This window comes from Lepisosteus oculatus, chromosome 14 (genome assembly GCF_040954835.1).
Source record: "Lepisosteus oculatus isolate fLepOcu1 chromosome 14, fLepOcu1.hap2, whole genome shotgun sequence".
Lineage (NCBI taxonomy): Eukaryota > Metazoa > Chordata > Actinopteri > Semionotiformes > Lepisosteidae > Lepisosteus > Lepisosteus oculatus.
In genome coordinates this window covers 2,788,241-2,813,535 of record NC_090709.1, presented here as the reverse complement: position 1 = coordinate 2,813,535, position 25,295 = coordinate 2,788,241, and the positions used below count along the sequence as shown (strand labels likewise).

At 39.5% G+C, this 25,295-nt stretch overlaps 1 pseudogene; it reads right to left on the bottom strand.

The window, feature by feature from the left end:
• Positions 1 to 412: 412 nt before the first annotated feature.
• Positions 413 to 25,295, bottom strand: part of LOC102692793 (zinc finger protein 180-like) — a 123,655-nt pseudogene continuing 98,772 nt past the window's right edge.

Sequence of the window (25,295 nt, the reverse complement as noted above, 5' to 3'; positions counted from 1 at the left end):
AGATTCATTAAGTATCTTATTCTTTATTATTATTCTTATTTACCCTTTAATGCATACATATTTCTTGTATTTGATATATATGCTCTCTTATCCACATAAATTAAACTCCATGACAAGAACTATTTCTGTTTTAGTCAACTGTAAATAAGAGTATGGTCAGAATGTAACTGACCAGAGGAACTCAAAAGTGGGTGACTACAAAGTGACTATGGCTAATCGACATTTTGGGAACAAGTAAAGGTTTGTTCCATGCTGAAAAGAGAAGAAAATAAACGTTTCGGCTGTGGAGCCTTCTATGGATGTCACATGCTGACGCATCTACCTACTTGAACTAAAAGACATTTAATTTGACTTGACTGGTGACTAAACTGGTGTGTTTTTAAGTTACCTGACTGGATAAAACTCTTCCACACTAACTGTAGCTGAACAGTGTCTCTCCTGTGTGAATGCACTGGTGGGCTATTAAGCTACTTGACCGACTAAAACTCTTCCCACACTGACTGCAGCTAAATGGTCTCTCACCTGTGTGTATCCACTGGTGGGCTATTAAGCTACTTGACCGACTAAAACTCTTCCCACACTGACTGCAACTGAATGCTCTCTCCTGTGTGAATGCATCGGTGGGCTATTAAGCTACTTGATTGACTATAACTCTTCCCACACTGACTGCAGCTGAAAGGTCTCTCTCCTGTGTGAATGCGCTGGTGGGTTATTAAGTTACTTAACTGACTAAAACTCTTCCCACACTGATTGCAGCTGAATGGTCTCTCTCCTGTGTGGATGCGCTGGTGTGACTGTAAGTGGCTTTTCAGACTAAAACCCTTTCCACACTGACTGCAGATGAACGGTCTCTCTCCTGTGTGAATGAGCTGGTGTGTTATTAAGTTACTTGACTCACTAAAACTCTTCCCACACTGACTGCAGCTGAATGGTCTCTCTCCTGTGTGAATGCGCTGGTGTGATTGTAAGTGGCTTTTCAGACTAAAACTCTTTCCACAATGACAGCAGCTAAACGCTCTCTCTCCTGTGTGAATGTGCTGATGTCGTTTTAAGTGGTGCGAGTGACTAAAACTCTTCGCACACTGACTGCAGCTGAAAGGTCTCTCTCCCGTGTGAAGGTGCTGATAGGGCTTTGAAATGCTAGACTGACAGAAACGCTTCTTCTCCCTGTGCCATAATATCAGTTTGTCCACTCCATCTGAGCAAGGCCTTGAGTGATTCTTCCTCATCCCCTGATCGTGCTGGGGTCTCTTATTCTGCAAATGCTCCATGGAATGGCCTTGCTCTGTGTGCTGAAACCGAGCTGTGTTTTCTCCACCGTGTCCTTCAGTGTGCTGCTCACCAGTGTGAATCATCTGGGGCTCCTTCTCCAGCTCTCTGAAACTAAAACCATCCAGTTCATTCAGTTGTTCCTCTCTTTGCCCAAGAACAGACATACTCTCCAGTTCGTTAAAACTTTCAACGATTTTCTCAGTAACCAGATTATTAAACCTGTGTGTAAAGCCATCAGATACTAAGGTATCATATGATTGTTTGAGACTCTTGAATGACAGTCTCTCCACTTGAACAGAACAAGGCCTAATTATTATCAAGCCCTGTAGGAGCTGCTGTTGCTCCTCCCTATACTGACTCTTCTCAGTGTGCTGTGACTCAGTACTGTTCTCTTCACCAGGTACATCAGTCTGCTGCTCTGCAGAGTCAATCAACTTGGGCTCCATGTCCTGCTCTGTAAGATTTAAAATATCCAGTTCTTCACTGTGCTCTTGTACAGAAACACAGCCCAGTTCATTACAACGCTGTGTAATATTGTTTGTGTCAAGATTATTAATCTTCTCTGTAAAATCATCACATACTAAGAGCCCAGGTGTCTCACTCTCAGGTTCTTTCTTCATCATGGGCACAGAGTCCAGATCTTTAACAATCCGTCTGCTCTATGTGTGCTGCTCACTGAGTGTCTCTTTCCCTTCTGCGGCAGTGAGCTCGGTCTCCTGCATCAGACTGAAGCCCCACTCCTCCTCACTGTGCTGCCGTTCGCCATAGTCAGAGAGAGCACTGGCCTCTGAGCCTGTAAACAAAGGACAAGAAGACAAGACCTTTATTATAATAATAAACTTTATTTTATATAGCACCTTTATAGGTGGCTTCTCAAAGCACTTTACAGAAGGCCAACAACAAAAAATACACAATATAAGCACGATGAGAATACACAGTTAGACGAGACAGCAGATGGTGGTACTAAGTACAGTAGGAGCAGAGGGGTAAAGAACAGTTAAATAAAGGCTCTTCTGAAGAATCTGAAGAACAAGGTTTTGAATCTGGACTTGAAGGAGTTTAGAGAAGGTGACTCTCTAATATCCTTGTGGAGAAAGTTCCAGAGCTTGGGGCAAAACAGGAGAAGGCCCTGTCACCCATAGAGCGTAGAGGGAATGGGGGGACAAATAGTTGAACACAATTAGAAGAGTGAAGGTTGTGAGGTGGGGAGTAGGGTGATAACTCAGACAGGTACTGAGGTGCCAAGCCATGGAGAGCCTTATAGGTGAGCAGGAGGATTGTTAAGTCAACACGAAACTTGACAGGAAGCCAGTGCAAGGAATCCAGGATAGGAGAAATGTGAACACTTGCACTAGACCTTGTCAGGATTCTGGCTGCCGAATTTTGGACATATTGGAGTTTGTTCAATGTGGATTTAGAAACCCCAGAGAGTGTAGTGTTACAGTAGTCGATTCAAGATTAGATAACACTTTTCAGCCACAGTTAGTGACAATATAGGGCATAGTCAAGCAATATTTCTGAAGTGAATGAAAGATGTTTTGACAACATGCTGCACATGTGGGTCGAATGTCAAATATCATCCCCATGTTTTTCCAATATAGACTGAAGCTCAAGTATAAGACAATCGATGGATAGTTACAGCATTGGTTTTACAAAGTTGATGAGTGGTGCCAATAAGCATGACAGTTGTAGTTCAGGTGGGTAGCTGCGTCAGCATGCGTAGGCTGCAAAGGAAAAAGTAATAGGTTTAATCCATGCTAAAAAAAAGAAGAAAGAGAACACAACGTTTCGGCTGTGGAGCCTTCTTCAGGTGTGAGCTCATCTTAATTTTCCAATTAAGATGAAGGACAATTTGAGTCATCCAAGATTTTATATCAGAGATGCAACTAAATAGAATAGAGACAGCCACATCAGCGTCAGGTTTTGTATGGATGTATATTTGAGTATCATCAGCATAGTAGTGAAAGCTGAGGCCATGTGATCTTAAAAGCTTTAAACTACACACATGTACTAATACACTCACAATCAATTTCGGTTGTTTAAACATAGCAGAATACATGGGTATAAGGGGATGTTCTGATTTAGATGGGTAAATACAGACACTGACTGGACATAACAGTACATTAACACTGTACTAAGAGAGGTATTAATAAATGCATACTGACTGGACACTGCAGCATATTAGCACTGCACTGAAAGGAGTTAATACATACATGTTGACTGGACACTACAATGCATTAACACTGCAATGAGAGAGAGGTGTGAATACAGACAGACTGCCTGGACACTCCAGTATATTAACTCTGCACCTAGAGAGAGAGGGGTTAATACAGACACACTGGATTAATATTCCAGAGGAGTTAATACAGACACAGACCCTGGAGGACGGTAATATCTAAACAAATCAAAATATTTTTTATTTACACAATCATTTGTATACATAAAAAATCTAGACCGATACAACGTGAATACAATATTTATAAATGGTGTTTCCTAATGACGTTGGATTACAAATTGATTGAGTGAAACAATTGTTGAATCTGAACGAAGTGTTTTCAGCACCGTAACCGGACAAAACAGTTCAGTTTCCACTCAAGAATCCCGTTGCTACATCACACATGTCTTTCCCACTTCACTCTGAATCTTTCCACTATACTCTCACCTCTTTCGGAAAGTTCATACACGATCGATCTGAGAAAAACCTGCATGAAAGAGTCAAGCTGGGTTTGCAGATTTAACAAGCACTCCGCCATCTTTCTTCAGAGTCGGTCAGAAACAAAGGCTGACTTGCGAAGTTTAAACAGAACAGCTTCTTTATTTTTATTCCTCACAGACTCTGTTATCAGGGCTGTGCTCTGTTCAAGCATAAACACAGCCGACGAGACGTTACGTATTCAGAACCTGAAGTCAAGAAAAACAACAACTTTCTTTATCTAAAGAAAAGAAAATGATTCAGTCAACCACATGTGGGTGAATTACACGCAGTATGATGACGTCATTCGTTAGCGCGGCTGCGGCTTCAAGACAACCGAGAAGCGGAGCTGAGAAAGAGGAATTTCTGCAGCCAGATATAAACTTCACTGCACCTCCTAGCGCCACCCAGAGGAGTGAATCACCTGCGACCTTCGCCGTTCGTAACGGAACAGATTCATTTTTTTGCCCTTTCACAACCCTCCTCCCCAACGAAAACGTCTCAAGCGGATTTTTGTTCTACATCTCCCTATGCAGGTTTTTGGTTAAAGAAAAAAAAATGCTGTCGTTTTCTTGCCAACTGGCAGTATTTCTCCTGCACCAATAAGCAAGATTTCTATTTCATATTTCACAAATTGTTTGAATTTTTCTAAAAACAAGTGGTTCCAAGAAAGGAAATAAATACTTGCATTTAACAAAATCGAGCCCTGTGATTGTCCTTAATGAAACATTCTGTATGACAAGACAGGAAGAAAGGCACCTCAAGATTTTGGACACAGGATCTCATTTACTTTTTAACAGTTTCAATAAGATCGATGAAAATTGTTGCCCTGCTTTTTGTCGTAAATACACAAGCTCTTTACGTCATGTGTCGGAAAAAAAAACTGCATGAAATTCGTTAAAGCAACAAAAAGCAAGCGCCACAAAGAGGTCAAACATTTGAGTTTATGGTGCAATATTATCTCGTGTCTTTAAAATGACTTTAAACGCAGTTTGTTTTTCTCTGTGGCTCTAAGGCTTTCTTATTTAGCTGTACTGTTTTCTTCTACATATTGTAAAAAAATCATACGAACAATAAAAATTCCAATTGTAAACAACTGACCATTCATATTCCTGAATTTTAAACCCATGGAGTATTCATACCTTGTCTTAGTATTTGTGAATATTACAGAGCTCCTTTTCAAAAATTATTTGAAATCTCTAAATCACCCAGGCGGACTGGGTTCGACTTCTGGTATAGGAGCGCGTCTGTTGCCTTTTGGATTTCAAACGAGCAGCTCAGTGCAGAAGAGAGCCCCGTAAAACAGCATGCGGAGTGCAAAAACGAGTAATAATAGTTATCGCTTTGGTGTGTTAAGAGAGATACATTGCGTGAGGAGGGGAGGGGTGACTGGCAGAGAGTGCTGACCTTCGAAAAAAGGACTCGTCTCTGTAAATATAATTCCTCATCCTGAAGAGGAGGTTATCCCCATTTCTCTAGTCGGAACGCCTCTATTGCTAGAGAGCTGTAGAATGTGGAGTCTTCTATCCTGCTCTGGGAGTAGGGTGTACTGTCGTTTCCGTAGCGTGGTGGTTATTACGTTCACCTCGTTTCTTTGGCCTTCTGATAGGCATGTTTTTTTTTTAAGAAACTCTTCTGTATAAAAAATAGAGAGGAGCTAAGATACCGATAATGGTTGCGATAATGAACAGTGTTTTTCTCATGCAATTTCATACTATAATGTGGCACATACTGTATTAACTGCGTTTATCTGTCCTAGTGTCTGGTGAAAATTTGTTGAGAGCAGAGTCCTTTATTCATCTACTAAAGGAAGGAAAGAGATTTGCTTCTTGATAATCATTAGTTGGACCAAATACATGCATTGCCATTTAGTGCTAGGTACCATTAAGGTGGTTAAAGACCAGCGGGAACTTGTGTAAGAAAATGACATACACTGCAGCCAACATGGGGCTGGAAACCACGACGCTGGGATTAAGAGTCTCAGGCTCTACCGATTGAGTTAGTCAGATGATGACGCCTGAGTGGATCTTCTGTCGTCACTTTGAAGAGGTAGCTGGCTTATAATTATGTGGTGATCGGGATTCTAGTGTCTCTCACGGTATGGTGTGTTGATTATTCAAAACAGAGCAAATGTCTGATTATTCAAAACAGAGCCAGCAGCTCTGCAACTCACCTTGCAACTCACAACTGGGAACCCACTGAAGCTAAGCAGGTGTGAGCCTCGTCAGTACCTGGATGAGAGACCTCCTGGGAAAAACTAAGGTTGCTGCTGGAAGAGGTGTTAGTGGAGCCAGCAGGGGGCGCTCACCCTGCGGTCTATGTGGGTCCTAATGCCCCACTATAGTGAGGGGGACACTATACTGTAAACAGGTGCCGTCCTTCGGCTGAGATGTAAAACCAAGGTCCTGACTCTCTGTGGTCATTAAAAATCCCAGGGCGTTTCTCGAAAAGAGTAGGGGTGTAACCCCGGTGTCCTGGCCAAATTTCCCATTGGCCCTTACCAATCATGGCCTCCTAATAATCCCCATCTATGAATTGGCTACATTACTCTGCTCTCCTCCCTACTGATAGCTGATGAGTGGTGAGTGTTCTGGCGCACTATGGCTGCCGTTGCATCATCCAGGTGGATGCAGCACATTGGTGGTGGTGGAGGGGAGTCCCCATTACCTGTAAAGGTAATTTGAGTGGAGTGTCCAGAAAAGCACTATATAAGTGTAAGCAATTATTATTATTAAATGTCAGTAGTCATTGAAATTAATGGTTGTAATCAAAAGCGGTTAATTCTTTCACACAGTAACAGATACGCATATAACGTGGGAAGGTCCTCATTGTGTTTTCTGTGTACGATACTGGACAAAATACCAAGAGGCAGCAGGCAATATGAGAAATACATTTTAAATACCGAAAGTATTACCCGGGTCACCCTGGTGAAATCGAGGAATACTAACCGCTAGACTATACGAGAGCACGCAGCCTCACCATGCCGTGCATAACGCAGGCAAAGTGTAATTCCTGTCTCTACGGGGTGCTTGTTAGAGAGCTAGCTGGCATCCAGAGGGCTGCAGGGTCTACTTACTGAGACTCAGTTAAGTACAATGTCAGGATTTTCCGGTTTTCTGTCACATGATGAGATCCCAGCATGTGTACAGTATGTCGGAAATCTCAGTAAAGTGCAGAAATTATAAAACCCTAAATATTTTTTGTACAACATACCTTTAAATAGATGTAACTGAAAATCAATGGTGCAAATTGGAGTGTAGTGAAAGATTTAAAGCACACTTTATAAAAAGTGATATACTAACTGCATGTTAAAAAAAACCTAAGTATAATTTAATAAGGTAAAAAATAGGTTTAAAATGTATGATCAATTATTAATTTATTATGATGGGTGTTGTTTGTGTTTCATGTGATTTAGATTAAAAACAATCATTAAGAAATACATTCAAAAGACAACAATGAAATGAAGTCTCTTAAAGAGACCTTCTCTTAACAACTACTCTTCTTCTAAATTTTCTCCATTCATTGGAAGTTTCATTTCACACCTCTCTACAGCCATTCTGACTTCACACCTCTTGATTGGCCTCTCTTTCTGTCCCCTGCTCCCGCCTCTCACTCCTCCTCCCTCCCAGCCTTTGTTCTCCCGCTGCATTACCTTTGCCTACTGCTTTGTCTCTCTCACACCTGAAGAAGGCTCCACGGCCGAAACGTTGTTTCCTTTCTTCTTTTTTTCAGCATGGAATAAACCTGTTACTTGTTCCTTTGCAGCCTACGCATGCTGATGCAGCTACCCACCTGAATTGTTACTGCATATATGACCTTCTCTCCTACTCTTCTTTTCTATATTCTAACATAGTGGGTCAATATCAGCTTAAGTGTACAGATGCAGCTATTCAAAATGGGTGAGGTATTTCGCGGCATACCCCGGTGGGCGTGTCGCGGTATCACGCGGTATCACGCATTTCACGTGTGTCACGTGACTAACTATCCGGCGTCGCTTTGTAAAACCGCCAGGGGGAGCTTAACCTCTCATGTACAGCATTTGAGCCTTTAATTTTGAACTGTGTATTACAGCATGTTAATCATCAGTCATTAAAATGTTGGTATATTTTATGAAAGCAAGATTGCTCAGTTGGACAACAGTACACAACCTACCTTTATCAGAAATATTTATGCATCAAAGCCTTTACTGAAAATATTACTAATAGTATTAATAATGGATGACTTTGGACAAGCTGTATACTCAAAGTATAATTTCTTTAGCACATTTGTACAAGCACTTGGAATCTGTCCAAGCCATACTTTGTCAGGCATTTTGTTTTACTTCAACGGGCATAAAAACTTCCTTGCTTTTAACAGGGCGTTTCATAATTTCTAGCTACGAAAATGATTTAAAATGCGACACCTATCATTCAACTAGAGCTTAAAATATCACAAGGAAAAATACACACCGGTATTCCATTTCTCCCTAAACATTGTAAGCTTCGAAGTCTTTAACTAACGTGATACCGGAGTCAACAAGCATACTTTTAGAATTTGATTAAAAGGGAATATAATATGGAATCGCGTATCTAAAGAATTTAATAACGGTATGATTATATCCGTGTACTGCGACAGGGCTGTGTAGGGCTGTTTCGCCTGGCTGATTATGCGAGCTGTCTTGTAGCCTACTGGTCTAGGTGCGTGACTACCAACTGGCAGGTTGTGTGTTCGAATCCAGCTGGTGCTGGACTTTTCATTTTTATTTATTTATTTTTTAATCCCGTAACATAAACATATTACCGTATGCAAACTGTACTGTATACAGTATGTATATGTATATTTAATGTCTTAACTGTGCCCATTTAATTGAATTTAAAAAAAATATTTAACACGAACATTAAGCTGTTTACATCTTCCGCCTGAGAACAGTTACCCGTTGCTACCCAACGCAGAATGGTGATTCGCTGACACTATCTGACACCCCTCTGATTGGAGAAAAAAGACGTGCTGGTTTGCTATACATACTGTACCAGGAAGAGGATTTCTTTCTATTCAAAACGTGTATTTTAAAAGTTTAAGAAGTAAAAACCTTACAGCGTACACAGATTTCTAAACTGATCAGGATCGTTATCTTTGTCTTATGCATAATAATGTTCACCGCTCTGTCCAGCAAATTAATAATAAACTTTATTTTATATAGCGTTTTAAACGAATAAGTAATTCGATTGCTCATAAACCTAATCACTTGCTTTTTCTTTTTATTTAGGCTCAGATTTCAACTATAGATCGTATAATTAATAACCATAATAACAACCAACCAACAAAAACAACCATATAAACATAATGGTGGTGCTGGACCTTCCAGTTTTATTTATTTATTTTTTAATCGCGTAACATAAACATATTACCGTATGCAAACTGTACTGTATACAATATGTATATTTATATTTAATGTCTTAACTGTGCCCGTTTAAGTATTGAATATTCATATCTAATTTTACCACTGAAGGGAAATCTTAACATAAACATACAGTATATGGCTTGTCTCGGTACTTTAAAGAAAAAAATACACACCGGTATTCCATTTCTCCCTAAACATTGTAAGCTTCGAAGTCTTTAACTAACGTGATACCGGAGTCAACAAGCATACTTTTAGAATTTGATTAAAAGGGAATATAATATGGAATCGCGTATCTCAAGAAATTAATAACGATATAATTATATTCATGTTGCAAAAGAACTGCAACGGACATAAAAACTCCCTTGCATGGTTTCATTATGACCAGAATTGGTCTTGAGATATTTTTAACTTGATTTACAGTATTTGAGAGGTATGTCTTAACACCGATACTACAGTGCTTAAGTACTGCTCACGTATATGTTTCTAGGTTTATATTATGCATTTCATACAGTCAAATTACTTTTGAGCAACTAATAAGAAGCGCCAAACGGTATACGTTTTAGTTTCGTTTTGTGCTGGGACCCGTGGATTGATTAGAGATATCAAGTACATACAAGTCATTTTTTAAATGTTGTAGTTCGTCTTGAAAAAATGTTACGAGTACATCATCTATCAACAATTACACAGGTTCTGTTTCCATATTGCCGATTTTGGTTACGTAATATTATTTTCTAGATTTCACGTTGTGAATATGATGGGATGTCTGATGGGATGTTTCTAAAAATCCATCCTCTGTAAAACGTCTTCTTTAGTTGTCCTCCATATGTATTCGCTAATGAAGCTGTGTGTTCTGAGCCTGGATCACTACATTTCTGTATGAACCAGCTTAGAGGGCTAAAGACAGCTTGTGTTTAAATTGAGTGTAAGGCAATTTATGCTTCTAAAGTCATGGTCAGCATTTATTTTTGTACTGTGCTGTAAACTTGTTCTGTGCCAAGTCACATTATTTTATAGCGTTTTTATAGCGTTATCAAATACGGTGTTACTGTAGTTTACTGAGTCCCATGTCACATGGTCTGTGATTGAAACCTGTAAAACCGGTTTAATTCGTCACAGCCAGCACTCTTCAGGTGTGAGGGTCTTCTGCTCAGAATGAAACGCTAAAATGTTTGTGTATATTCTAATGGTAGTGGGGGCGGGGTGTGTGGGAACAGGTTTGGTTGAAATTGCATTGGAGATCTATGTTCTTCACACCTGAAACATTTTCTCTGAAAGCATTTTCTTCGCAGTTTAACCGATCTTGTTACAGCATGTTACAGTTTACTATTATTAACCATATTAATTTTAAGTGCTTAATGTAAAATCTTGTAAAAATATATTTTCATTGTTCAAATATACATTAATATACATTAAGTCTGACTATCATATAATAAGTTAAATACAAAACTAAAGAAAAAATAAGGTTAAATATAATTCAAAATATTTTGCTAACAATGTTAACTGTTTATGAATAATAAAATGTATTAACTAAGGAGTAGGATGGCACAGTTGTTAGTATGTTTTTTGTTTTGTTTCTTTTTTCATAAATACAACAGTAGTACCTGATGTCTCAGTGGCTTTCAAAATTAAATTATGCATGCAAACCTGTGAACTAGAAAGATAACTAAGATATCCATCCATTATCCATAATATCCATGAAATATATGGCGCTGAAAAACAATATGTGTGACGCATAAAAGACACCAAGGGATTGGGTGAGCTCCCATCACAAAAAAAAAAAACTGCGAACCTGCACTACAGCGACCATAGTACAGTATGGAGACCAAGGCGTTTTACGGGAATAGACGGGGTGCTTCTGCTGCCCCAGCTTCCAAAGAGCGAAGGGTAAGCAAATACAGCAGACTTCATCTGAAATACACGATTACAGCGCATATTACAAGGTATTATTGCCGTTTTGAATTTTAAATTCAATTATAATTATTTCTTCGTAGCCTGTTCTTCAAGAAAACACCGCACGGACGAAACGATCTACCACCAGGAGAGTAAAAAAGAAAGCGGTAAGACGGAAAAAAAGAAAAGTTTATTTTGACTTCTGTTCCGCGACTGATGAGTACTACTGTGTGACTTTATTTCTTACATGAATTATGTTATTTTGCCACAGGCCGTGGGTCTCTGCTCTCGGCCACTGGCCAGGGTGCCAACCTGTAGAAGCAGCACCTGTATGGAGACATTTCAGCAGCAGCGGGAGCATTACGATGCATTACTGGGGAGGATTGGGAGGCTAGAGTTCCAGCAGTCAAACAGTTGAGCAGCTGTCTCCCGAAAAGTGCCTCTCCCCGCCGCGCAGGCTGCAATGCCTGGCGGAAGCTCTGCCCCCCGCAGAGCACACACCGCCTCAGGACACTCCATCCCGGCCTCTCAGTTCACCACCGCGCAGGAATCTGTTGATGCTGTCCCCGCCGGCTATCTCCCCCCAGGAAGCACAGCGGAATTCACAGATGCCTGTGGGACGAATAATTCTCCCAGATGTCCAACTGCTACCCATCACCCAGGAGATGGAGGGGGGGTTGTACTTGCAGTGCATCGGCATAGACGGGAAAGCAAGAGCCGACCGCTACGCCACCCTCGTGTTTCGAAATCTTGTGACTTTACTGGGGGTGGACCACGTCTGTAAATTTCGATGGGTCCAGAGGCAAAAGTGCCTTGCCTTGCAATCTCCGGGAAACAATTAGTACGATGGTGAATCGGAGATTCTCAACCCTTGCTGCGTACGACTGGAAAATAATTCGTGATCGGATCAACGAAATGCTTCGTAGGAGGAGGCGGTCTTTTCCTCTTGTCTAACAGTCTGTCCACAAACAAAACATTCCTGTTAGACAAGGGAAATTGAAAAAAAACAATTTTGTCAATGAAAACCGGTGTGTGTGTCTCTCCCTGCTGGATGTCCCTCTCACAAACTGCTGAATGAATAAAATAATTTTATTGAAAACGAGTTTGCGATTGTCTGGTCTTTAAATTCTTGAGATACGTGATTCCATATTATATTCCCTTTTAATCAAATTCTAAAAGTATGCTTGTTGACTCCGTTATCGCGTTAGTTAAAGATTTCGATGCTTAAAATGTTTAGGGAGAAATGGAATACTGGTGTGTATGTTTTCTTTAAAGTACCGAGACCAGCCATATACTGTATGTTTAAGTTCCAAAATTAATATCGTTTATGGGCTTCACACGCGTTGCAGTATGCTCAGGCACTAAGTAAAAGGAGATGCTTCGTATTGCTGGACTAATTTTAAAAACTAAGTTATAAATGCAGACGCTCCCTCGATGCGCTGCTCTAGTGCGTCGGCTCCTACACAGTGCCTGTCTGCCGTAAGCGTTACAATATACTAAATGCTAAATACTAAAGCCAATACTGGCTCAATGGGCTTTGACGTGCTAATGCGTTGGTTTAACAGTCCGGGTGTGGCAGGCTTCCAATGTCAACTCGACTCGATTGGAAGACAATGAACGTATTTTAGCCCTAAATGAATTAATAGCAAACATGGTTTACATAAAATACATTTTTCCAAGAAAGTTTATAATAATACGATCTATAGTTGAAATCTGAGCCTACTTTAAAAATAAAGGAAAAGCATTTTCAGAGAGCAATCACGCTGTGTTTATGTAGAAAAAGTGATTAGGTTTATGAGCAATCTAATTACCTATTCGCTTAAAACGCTATATAAAATAAAGTTTATTTAGAGATGAATGATCAGTGTCGCAGTTTAAATAATGTGAGTCAGGAAACTAACACAGCGCCACCGGATTTAATAACGCAATAAAAACGCTATAAAATAATGTGACACAGTACAGCACAGTACAATAATACTGACCATGACTTTAGAAGCATAAATTACCTTACACTCAATTTAAACACAAGCTGTCTTTCTGTATGAACCTCTAAGCTGGTTCATACAGAAAATGTAGAAATGCATTAGCCTGATAATGATTAAAAACACATAATTAAACACGCGTTTGCGATTTAAATCAGAACACGATTTAAATCAATATAAATGTTTATATTGTAACGCATACTGTCCAGCCTCCATTTCTCTATAAAAATTTACTGTTGCACACACACACACAATAGAAGCAGGAACCGCTGTCAGAAGGGAAGATATGTTCAAAATATCGCAAATATCGATCATGTTGCAATATATTGAAATATAAAAGTCAATTGATTGTCCATAATATCGCTTACCTATTTTTTCGAAGAAATGTTTGTTAAAATAAAAGTCCAGCACCAGCTGGATTCAAACACACAACCTGCCAGTTGGTAGTCACGCACCTAGACCAATAGGCTACAAGACAGCTCACATGATCAAGCAGGCGAAACAGCCCTACACAGCCCTGCCGCAGTACACGGATATAATCATACCGTTATTAAATTCTTTAGATACGCGATTCCATATTATATTCCCTTTTAATCAAATTCTAAAAGTATGCTTGTTGACTCCGGTATCACGTTAGTTAAAGACTTCGAAGCTTACAATGTTTAGGGAGAAATGGAATACTGGTGTGTATTTTTTTCTTTAAAGTACCAAGACCAGCTATATACTGTATGTTTACGTTCCAAAATTAATATCGTTTATGGCCTTCACACGCGTTACAGTATGCTCCTATTCTTTTTATGCTCAGCTACTAAGATTTCCCTTCAGTGGTAAAATTCAATATCTACAACGGGCCAACGTACCACGAGTGCCCCTGTCGGTCAACCAATCACGCACCGCGGTACCCCGTGTCATCATACCTGCGGTACGTGTCTGTACCGCTCACTTTGAATGGCTGCATCCGTATGTAAGGTTTTTTGTCAACTTCTCTTTAAGCACATTTTTGCAGTTGAAAATAAACCCTGTGGATTTCCAGGTTTTCTTCCTGTTTTGTTAGTGTCACTCATATTGATAATAATAATAATAATAATAATAATAATAATAATAATAAAAATAAACTTTATTTTATATAGCACCTTTAAAGGTGGCTTCTCACAGCGCTTTACAGAATGACAATAACAATAAATAAGAAGACTACAACAATAAATAAGAAGAATTCACAAGATAAGACACAATTACAATTACAACAATACAACAATAACAATATACAGATGCAGCTATTCAAAATGGGTGAGGTATTTCGCGGCATACCCCGGCGGGCGTGTCGCGGTATCACGCATTTCACGTGTGTCACGTGACTAACTATCCGGCGTCGCCTTGTAAAACCGCCAGGGGGAGCTTAACCTCTCATGTACAGCATTTGAGCCTTTAATTTTGAACTGTGTATTACAGCATGTTAATCATCAGTCATTAAAATGTTGGTATATTTTATGAAAGCAAGATTGCTCAGTTGGACAACAGTACACAACCTACCTTTATCAGAAATATTTATGCATCAAAGCCTTTACTGAAAATATTACTAATAGTATTAATAATGGATGACTTTGGACAAGCTGTATACTCAAAGTATAATTTCTTTAGCACTTTTGTACAAGCACTTGGAATCTGTCCAAGCCATACTTTGTCAGGCATTTTGTTTTACTTCAACGGGCATAAAAACTTCCTTGCTTTTAACAGGGCGTTTCATAATTTCTAACTATGAAAATGATTTAAAATGCGACACCTATCATTTAACTAGAGCTTAAAATATCACAAGGATCCTCAAGAGCACAGCAAAGAGTGTATTAAAAGACACTTGTATTTATCAACGCTTTCTTTTCCGTATACCAGATTTTATGGAACCACTTCAGAGGGGTGTCAGCCAGTCAGATTCCAGGAATCGGAAAAATACACACCGGTATTCCATTTCTCCCTAACGATTTTAAGCATCGAAGTATTTAACTTGCATGTGAAATAGCGTGTGAAAAAGTGGTAGTTTTAAGCTTTTCTGCTAATATAATATGGAATCGCGTATCTAAAGAATTTAATAACGGTATTCGTGTGCTGCGACAGGACTGTCTAGGGCTGTTTCGCCTGCATGTTCATGTGTGCTGTCTTGTAGCCGACTGGTATAGGTGCGTGACTGCTAACTGGCAGGTTGTGTGTTTGAATCCAGCTAGTGCTGGACTTTTCTTTTAACAAACATTTCTTTGAAAAAATAGAATAGCGATATTATGGACAATCAATTGACTTTTATATTTCAAAATATCGCAACATGATCGATATTTGCGATATTTTGAACATATCTTCCCATCTGACAGCGGTTCCTGCTTCTATTGTGTGTGTGTGCAACAGAGTAAATTTTTATAGAGAAATGGAGGCTGGACAGTATGCGTTACAATATAAACATTTATATTGATTTAAATCGTGTTCTGATTTAAATCCCAAACGAGTGTTTGGGATTTGAACCAGCTTAGAGGTTCATACAGAAAGACAGCTTGTGTTTAAATTGAGTGTAAGGTAATTTATGCTTCTAAAGTCATGGTCAGCATTTATTATTGTACTGTGCTGTAAACTTTTTCTGTGCCTAGTCACATTATTTTATAGCGTTTTTATTGTGTTATTAAATCCGGTGGCGCTGTGTGTTAGTTTCCTGACTCCCATGTCACATGGTCTGTGATTGAATCCCATGGAACTATGACTTTATTTTTTAACAAACATTTCTTTGAAAAAATGAAACGTTTCCCTTGGTCAGAGATTAAATAAAACCTCACTCGCACCAAACAAATTTATATTTCTAAATATCACAAAATACGTTCATTGTCTTCCAATCGAGTCGAGTTGACATTGGAAGCCTGCCACACCCGGACTGTTAAACCAACGCATTAGCACGTCAAAGCCCATTGAGGGTATTGAGCCAGTATTGGCTTTAGTATCGCCCCCCTCTCGCCTGAATTAAAATTCAATTCAAGGTGTTTTATTTGCATGACAAATGGGTACAAACAGTGTTGGGTATGTTTATTGTAACGCTTACGGCAGACAGGCACTGTGTAAGAGCCGGCGCACCAGAGCAGCGCACCGAGGGAGAGTCTGCATTTATAACTTAGTTTTTAAAATTAGTCAAGCAATATGAAGCATCTCCTTTTACTTTTAAGTCCCTTAAATACATTTACACCATTTCCTTTTTCTGATCACTCACTTTCTGGATACACATCTCCCCTGTCCTGTTCTTTGTTTTCCTGGTTTGCTGATTATGCCTGCTGCGGTCCACTCCTACCCTCACACCTAAAGAGTACTATTTTAAATTTCAGTTCATTAACCCTTGTATGTCCTGTCCACGCCCAAAATGCAATTAAAAAAAAGTAAAAAACCGCGCTCAAAATGCAATTTAGAGCTTAATAAGATACACTCCACAGGCAAAATTAAAGACAAAATTAAAGACGATTAAAATCTGTAATCTTTCCACTTGTACTGTGAGTCAACGGACAGTTTCTGCTTTGTGTAAGGATGGTGAGAAAGCTGTGCATAATGTATTTAAGGGACTTAAAAGTAAAAGGAGATGCTTCATATTGCTTGACTAATTTTAAAAACCAAGTTATAAATGCAGACGCTCCCTCGGTGCCCCGCCGGGTGTAAATATCAAAGTATACATTCCCAACAAGAATTGTACCCATCTGTCATGCAAATAAAACACCTTGAATTAAATTGAATTGAGGGAGAGAGTGGGGTAGTGGGACAGATATACTGTAGACAGACTCAAGGCAAATAAGATACTTATGGGTACGCAGGCATTCACCACAGCAACATACGAAACGTTTGCACGTACTGTATAGTTAAGTTATTACTTGGTTTTCAAAGTGCAATGAAATACAATATTGTTGTTGCTGCTGTTCTGGTTGTTTTTATCCCGTAAAGCGTTTTGAGAAGCCACCTTTAAAGGCGATATATACTGTAAAACCGCTGATTCTTATGGAATGTGTTCCGCAGGAGATTCAAATTTTTATTTATTTATTTTTTAATCGCGTATCTTAGGAAATTATTTATTGTCTTCATATTTGGCCAGGGCTTTAAAGAGAAGGCGCGCCAAAAAATGTCGGTGCCGTCGTCTCCGCTTTAAAGGTACCCCCGTGCTGGAAGAATTTGACCTCAGAACGTTTGCCCAGCGTAGTTATAGTGGACATAAAAACAAGAGTTCGCTGGCATTATATCCTAGAAGACACAGACCTGCGCCAGACCGGTAAATGCTTGGTGAACTAGGGATTGGACAGTTTCCAAGTGCTTGTACAATCGATGGAAATGTTCAAATAAATGTGCAAAAGAAATAAACAAAATAATCATTTATTTCTTTATCATATTGGCTAGCTAATGTCCTCTCTTTGCTAGTTAGTGGCTGTGTTTCCGCGTTGGGTAGCAACGGGTGACTGTTCTCAGGCGGAAGATGTAAACAATAATTAAATGTGATAAAGTATAGTTTGGATGTTTATACATTCATGTTAATCATATTCTTGATTTATTTCAATAAGTGTTCATGTTTCATTTGCTAACTTAGAGCATATTGTGCAATGAAGAATAAAATAGCTGCATGACAAGTGACTTCCTTCTCTCAGTGGAAATTAAAAGGTAGCCTGATAAATTATAAGACAGTAAGAAAGGTTCTAATCAGGAGGAGACAATTCTTTCCATTTTTTTTGTTTGATTGCTGGTAGCAAACTGATCTGTGGATATTCTGAGTGGGACAGATACATTATTTTATAGCGTTTTTATTACATTATTAAATCCGGTGGCGTTGTGTGTTAGTTTCCTGACTCCCATGTCACATGGTCTGTGATTGAAACCCATGGAACTATGACTTTATTTTTTAACAAACATTTCTTTGAAAAAATGAAACGTTTCCCTTGGTCAGAGATTAAATAAAACCTCACTTGCACCAAACAAATTAATATTTCTAAATATCACGACATGATCGAATTTAAGTCTTTTTAATAACAATGAATAGTCACCTATGCGTTACAAAATATACATTTTTATTGATTTGAATCGCGTTTTGATTTAAATCGTGAACGTGTGTTTAAATATATGTGTTTAAAGGCGATATACTGTATAAAAGCACTGAAGGTGTTTTATTTGCATGACAGATGGGTACAAGCAGTGTTGGGTATGTATATTGTAACGCTTACTCCCGACAGGCACTGTGTAAGACCCGGCGTACCAGAGCAGCGCACCAAGGGAGCATTTGCATTTATAACTTAGTTTTTAAAATTAGTCAAGCAATATGAAGCATCTCCTTTTACTTTTAACTCCCTTAAATACATTGAGCACAGCTTTCTCACCACTTAAGATTGTTTTTGATACCATCCTTACAAGGGAAATCTTCTGCCCCTTATGCAAAACCAAACCCTCCTCCCATCCCAGTTTACCCTCTTGTAGCGGCGAGGCTTATTAATAAGGCAGAGTTAAGTGTTTCTGAGCTTTCCCAAGTTAGGCCTCATTTCTCTGTTCATCTCTTTGGTGCAGCCACAGAGAAACCATGCAGGCTCATTTAGGGTTCCTTTGATAAAAGACAGCTCCCAAAGGGGGATGCACTTAGCTAAGCCTGGCTATCATGATCAATGGTCATCCATTGGCGCTTATCTATCTAGGGAGTGCCAGTTGGACATCTGGACTGTATTACTAAGTGTCAGGACTAAGTGACTCATATCTCACCTTGATCAACCAATCAGGGACTGGTAGGGCCGAGTAACCCACGTGGGACTCTGATGCCCATGGAACTTTCAGCCAATCAATGAGCTGAAGTTCCTCCAGGTAAAAACAGGCAACACAGAGAGCCTACAAGATTCAGATTCAACAATTCTAAAGGGAATTCAAAGGAGAATCCCAAGGGCAGGACATTCTCGCAGCGCGCTTCCTGACCATCCTGAGACTCAGCCCGGACAACCACGGAACGGCCAGTGTGTCCGAGTGCCAGAACTTTCCTTTGTTCTAAGAGTCTAGAGTGGAGGTTGCCAGAGAGTAACCAGCAGCAGGCCTCGTGAACAGGTCGGAACTGTGGAAAGCTGAATCACTATTCAGAACTAGCTCTTCATCAGGAACGAACCGGTCCTCTTCCTGACTTGCTGGGACCCACAGTCATCTTTTCTCCTGTGCACAAACTTTGCTAGTTAATGCCAACAATGAGCATCAGCAGCGCACCGTCGCAAGCCGCACAGCACAGCCTGGCACGGAGCCAGAGAGCGCGGATTGGACAGCAACAGCCTGCAACTGTTTCTTTGTGCCCGCAGGAGATCTGAATCCCCAAAGAAATGATGAGTATTCAACTTCAATGCATTACAGCTCGAGAATTCAATTGTTATCCCAACCAGTTGATATCAATTTAATTCCTAAGAGTTATGTACTTGTTTGAGTATCTAATGTAGAAGTTGTAACCAAGTTCACTTTACGAAACGGTCTTAATGAATGATATACTGAACGTACAGTATGTACTGACCAAGGGAAACGTTTCATTTTTTCAAAGAAATGTTTGTTAAAAAATAATGTCATAGTTCCATGGGTTTCAATCACAGACCATGTGACATGGGAGTCAGGAAACTAACACACAACGCCACCGGATTTAATAACGCAATAAAAACGCTATAAAATAATGTGACTGGGCACAGAAAACGTTTACAGCACAGTACAATAATAAATGCTGACCATGACTTTAGAAGCATAAATTACCTTACACTCAATTTAAACACAAGCTGTCTTTCTGTATGAACCTCTAAGCTGGTTCATACAGAAAATGTAGAAATGCATTAGCCTGATTATGATTAAAAAACACATATAATTAAACACTCGTTTGGGATTTAAATCAGAACACGATTTAAATCAATATAAATGTTTATATTGTAATGCATACTGTCCAGCCTCCATTTCTCTATAAAAATTTACTCTGTTGCACACACACACAATAGAAGCAGGAACCGCTGCCAGAAGGGAATAAGGTGACTATTCATTGTTATCAAAAATGACTTAGAATCGATCATGTTGCGATATTTTGAAATATAAAAGTCAATTGATTGTCCATAATATCGCTATTCTATTTTTTCGAAGAAATGTTTGTTAAAAGAAAAGTCCAGCACCAGCTGGATTTGAACACACAACCTGTGCATTGTTAATCACACACTTAGACCAGTAGGCTACAAGACAGCTTGGATGAACAGGCAGGCGTAACAGCCCTACACAGCTCTGTCGTAGCACACAAATATAATCATACCGTTATTAAATTCTTTAGATACGCGATTCCATATTATATTCCCTTTTAATCAAATTCTAAAAGTATGCTTGTTGACTCCGGTATCACGTTAGTTAAAGACTTCTAAGCTTAAAATGTTTAGGGAGAAATGGAATACTGGTGTGTATTTTTTTCTTTAAAGTACCAAGACCAGCTATATACTGTATGTTTACGTTCCAAAATTAATATCGTTTATGGCCTTCACACGCGTTACAGTATGCTCCTATTCTTTTTATGCTCAGCTACTAAGATTTCCCTTCAGTTGTAAAATTCAATATCTACAACGGGCACAGTAAAGACATTTACAGTAAGTCTTTCTACGACAGACCAACGGACCACGAGTGCCCCTGTCGGTCAACCAATCACGCACCGCGTCATGATACGCGATACCGCAGCCAATTACCTGCGATACGTGTCTGTACCGCTCACTTTGAATGGCTGCATCTGTAGGAGACCGTGGAAGGTGGTACTAAGAAGAGCAGAGGGGTGAAGAATGGAACCAGTTAAGTAAAGGCTTTTCTGAAGAAGAAGGTTTTGAGTCTGGATTTGAAGGAGTTTAAAGAAGGTGACTCTCTGATATCCTTGGGCTAAGAGTTCCAGAACTTGGGGGCATAGCAGGAGAAGGCCCTGTCGCCCATACAATGTAGACGGGCTTGGGGGACAGTAAGGAGGGCAGAATTTGAAGAACAGAGGTTGCGAGGTGGGGAGTAGGGTGATAATAGTTCAGACAGGTATTGAGGTGCCAAGCCATGTAGAGCCTTATAGGTGAGCATGTGGATTTTAAAGTCTACGCAGAATTTGACCGGAAGCCAGTGCAAGGACTCCAGGATAGGAGTAATGTGAACACTGGAGGCATTGCACAAGACCTGGTCAGGATTCTGGCTGCTGAATTTTGGACATAACTGCAGTTTGTTCAGAGTAGATTTAGATACCCCAGCGAGTAGAGCACCGCAGTAGTCAATTCGAGAGAATACAAATATGTTGATCAGCTTTTCAGCCACAGTTAATGATAGCATAGGGCGTAGTCTTGCTATATTTCTAAGGTGAAAAAAAGATGTTTTGACATAATGCTGTACTTGTGGGTCGATTGTTAAGCCAGAATCGAATATAACCCCAAGGGTTTTCAATTTTGATTGAAGCTCAAGTACAGAGCCATCTACAGATAGGGTTACAGGACTGGCTTTACGAAGTTGATGGGGGGTACCAATAAGCATGACTTCGGTCTTGTCACAGTTAAGATGAAGGAAGTTTTGAGTCATTCAAATTTTTATGTCAGAGATGCAATTAGAATAGAGACAGCCACATCAGTGTCAGGTTTGGTATGGATACATTGTGTTTTGGCGATTTTTCAGACTATAGCATTTAGAGGGGGTCAGTTGAATTAGTTTAGAGAAAGTGCTGGTGTTTTCATTGTAATAAGAATAACAATGCACAAGAAATGTTTCCTGTTGTAAAAATATTATAATAATAACAAGAAGTTATCAGCCATTCTGACACAGTATCAAAAACACAAACCTTCTCTCTTACTGTACACACACCACCAGGAGCAATTTCATCGCACAAGGATCTTCGATCATACAAAAGATTTAATTTATATCAGGTTGGCTCTGGAAAGGGAGTGGATCTGACATCACATTTGCCACAACACACTTCATCCCCACCTTGAGTGCAATCTCGGGGTTTGAACACAGAAACGAGACACACCCCCATATAGGATTGAGCCCCAAATTCCTGTCTTAAAAGGCTAATAAACCGCCATTCAGACATACTTTTTACATCTAAGTTCTCTGATTGGCTATCTTCACCGACGTAATGAGCCAATCAGCTGGTCCTAAATCTTAATAGGCTGGATTTGAGCTTCTTCACGGAGAGCTTCTTCACGAAATCTTCTTCATGATTTGAAAGCCTCACTTATGCAAATACTAACACTTTCTGTGCTCCACATAAGAAACTCTTAAAATATTTGGACACATTCCTCTTTACCTGCAACACTCTCGTTTGTCTGCAGTATGTGGTGTTTGCATCATATTTTACCAAAGAAAGATTAAAGGGTTTTGGCAGAAGGGAAGAAGCTCTCCTGATCAGTATGGGAATTGCACCTGCACCCTTGGTGTTACTAGCACCATGGTCTAACCACCTGAGCTAACCGGCCTCAGGAACGATGGTGCTTTCTGCGCATTTCTTTCTACTCTGAACTGTAACCCTCCTGATTAAATGTGCAGGCTCTCTGGAAGTGGACAAAATATTCTGAATTGGTGATTTTCTATCCCAGTCCTCCTTGGAAGAGGGAATAATTGCAGCTCACTGTGCAGCTTGAAAGGTATTTTAGAGCTTTTTTTCTAATAATTGATACCCTTGCAATTACGTACCCTTACTTCCTGGAGGTGGATACAAGTGGTCTAAGTTGCTTCCCTGTGAAGTGATTGGAGAAATAAAAGAAAAAATGGACACAAAACTGGAGCTGTAAGGTCAGTGTGTTTAAAAACAGTCTCTTTAACTTCCTCACTGGTGAGAATATAGTGTAGAGCTGCAGAGTGAAGTGGGAAAGACTTGTGTGGTGTAGCAACTGGATTCTTTACTGGAAACTGAACTGTTATTGTCTGGTTTTGGTGCTAAAAACATATGTAAATAACAGTAACAGGATTGAAAACACCTTTTCAAACACAATTACTGTATCAGCATTATAAAACTCAAATCATTAAATAATATTTGCATATGTTATTATTGTGTTGAAATATATTCTGTTAATAATTGCTAATTTCATTTAATTTGGAAAACTCTTTTCCCCCCAAAAGCTCGCAGCCTAACATTTTCTGCAGACAAAAGGTTAAATACATTGTTAAAGGTCCAGAGTGAAAATATATAGAATATTGTTTTACACAATCTCTTAGTTCTTCACAAATGATATTAATTTTACAGGTGGCAACGTGGTTAACATTGCTACCATGCAGTGCTGGAGCCCTGTATTTCATTCCTGACCTGTGTGCTATCTGTGTGGAGTTTGTATGTGTCCCCATGTTTGCATGAGTTTCCTCCAGGTGCTCCAGTTTCCTCCTTAACTCCAAAAACATTCTGACATTATTTTAGGAAGTGAGTTTAAAAGGCCCGTTCTATCATGATCATGAGTTTTGTAATGTCAGTTTGTCACACTCATCAAAGTGTGTATTGTTTGAGCAAACTTTTAACTCTCCTGTGTTCCTGTCATTTGAATCCAGATGCTTTAATAGATATCTGTAGTTATAACATTTCTGAAGTTTTAGATTTTGGGATTCTGTGCCTTCTTGTAGGGAAATTTCAATACCAGGTTGTCTCATGTTGTGTCTGGTTTTGTCTACAGTGTCCTTTGTGTAGATCAATTTATATGACTACGTTGATAAACATTAACATTTCCTCTTCCTGTGGGGTGGATATTATCACTTTGAGTGGCCAAGGGCTCCTTAATTTTTTATTGTTACTTTTAATATCATACATTAGAAATAACACACAGATAACAAAAATGGTTTTAAAAAGTTTATTGCAAAACATCATTTTAATAACATTTATAAAAAAATGTTACCATCAAAAGTGGTACATTCAGAATTGTACAGCAATGAATGGTTTTATTTCTAATTTCTAAAACATCAAAATAAAAAAAGAAGAAAGACTGAGGAGAAATGGGAAGTTCAAGCCTCCCTTTTCTAAAACACAAGCTGCAGGTACTGTAGACACAGACACTGAGGACAGTATGGAAACGGCTGAGTGAAGTGGACTCAGGTCACAGACAGCGTCAGTGTGGAAACAGTGGAGTGAAGTGGACTATGGTCACAGTCAGCGTCAGTGTGGAAACAATGGAGTGAAGTGGACTCAGGTCACAGACAGTGTCAGTGTGGAAACAGTTGAGTGAAGTGAACTCAGGTCACAGACAGTGTCAGTGTGGAAACAGTTGAGTGAAGTGAACTCAGATCACAGACAGTGTCAGTGTGGTAACAGAAGAGTGAAGTGGACTCAGGTCACAGACAGTCTCAGACAGTCTCAGTGCTCAGAGCTGCTCAAAGACTGTGTGACTCTGTTGGTGAAGCTAATCTGTGTCTAGACCTGCAGGAGGAGCTTCTCCCAGACAGCCCTGTCAGTGTCACAGAACCCATCCCTTCCCTGAGACTCGTCCCCAACATCATCATAGTCAGTCCTGTCTGGGGCAGGGGCTCCTTCTTCAGAGGGCAGTGTGGGCAGGACCCTGTCCACTCCAGGCAAGTGTGGGGGACACCTGACAGAGAGACAAGAGACAGGCAGTGGGCAGCTGATGGACAGGGTCGACACTCTAAGCTGATATTTTTGGTTTAGTAAGTCAATTTTTAATCATGGGTACAGTATGCATTTTTTTATTGTATATGTGCGATTTTAAAACCTATAGGAATTAATTGCCTATAAACAATGCTAGAAATAGATAGTATCCCAAAATTAATACTTTATACTAAATACTAAAATTATATTACAAATTACAAATAGGGGTTATGAAAATAGTGAATATCAGAAATGACAGAGTAGATAAATTAATAATTAAAAAAATCATAGCCCCCACCTTGTAAAAATTGTTAAAATTTTGCTAAGAATATACCCGAGCTCTTGGTATAGTTAAAGGCAGATGAGTTCTTTGTTCTTTGGTACAGCTTTGGGAAAGCAAGTTATATTTCAGACACAATGAGTTAAATATTTGTTAACAATGACAATACTCACACTAAACAACACACAGAATAAACATACATCACACACAAATTGTACAAATTTACTAACAAG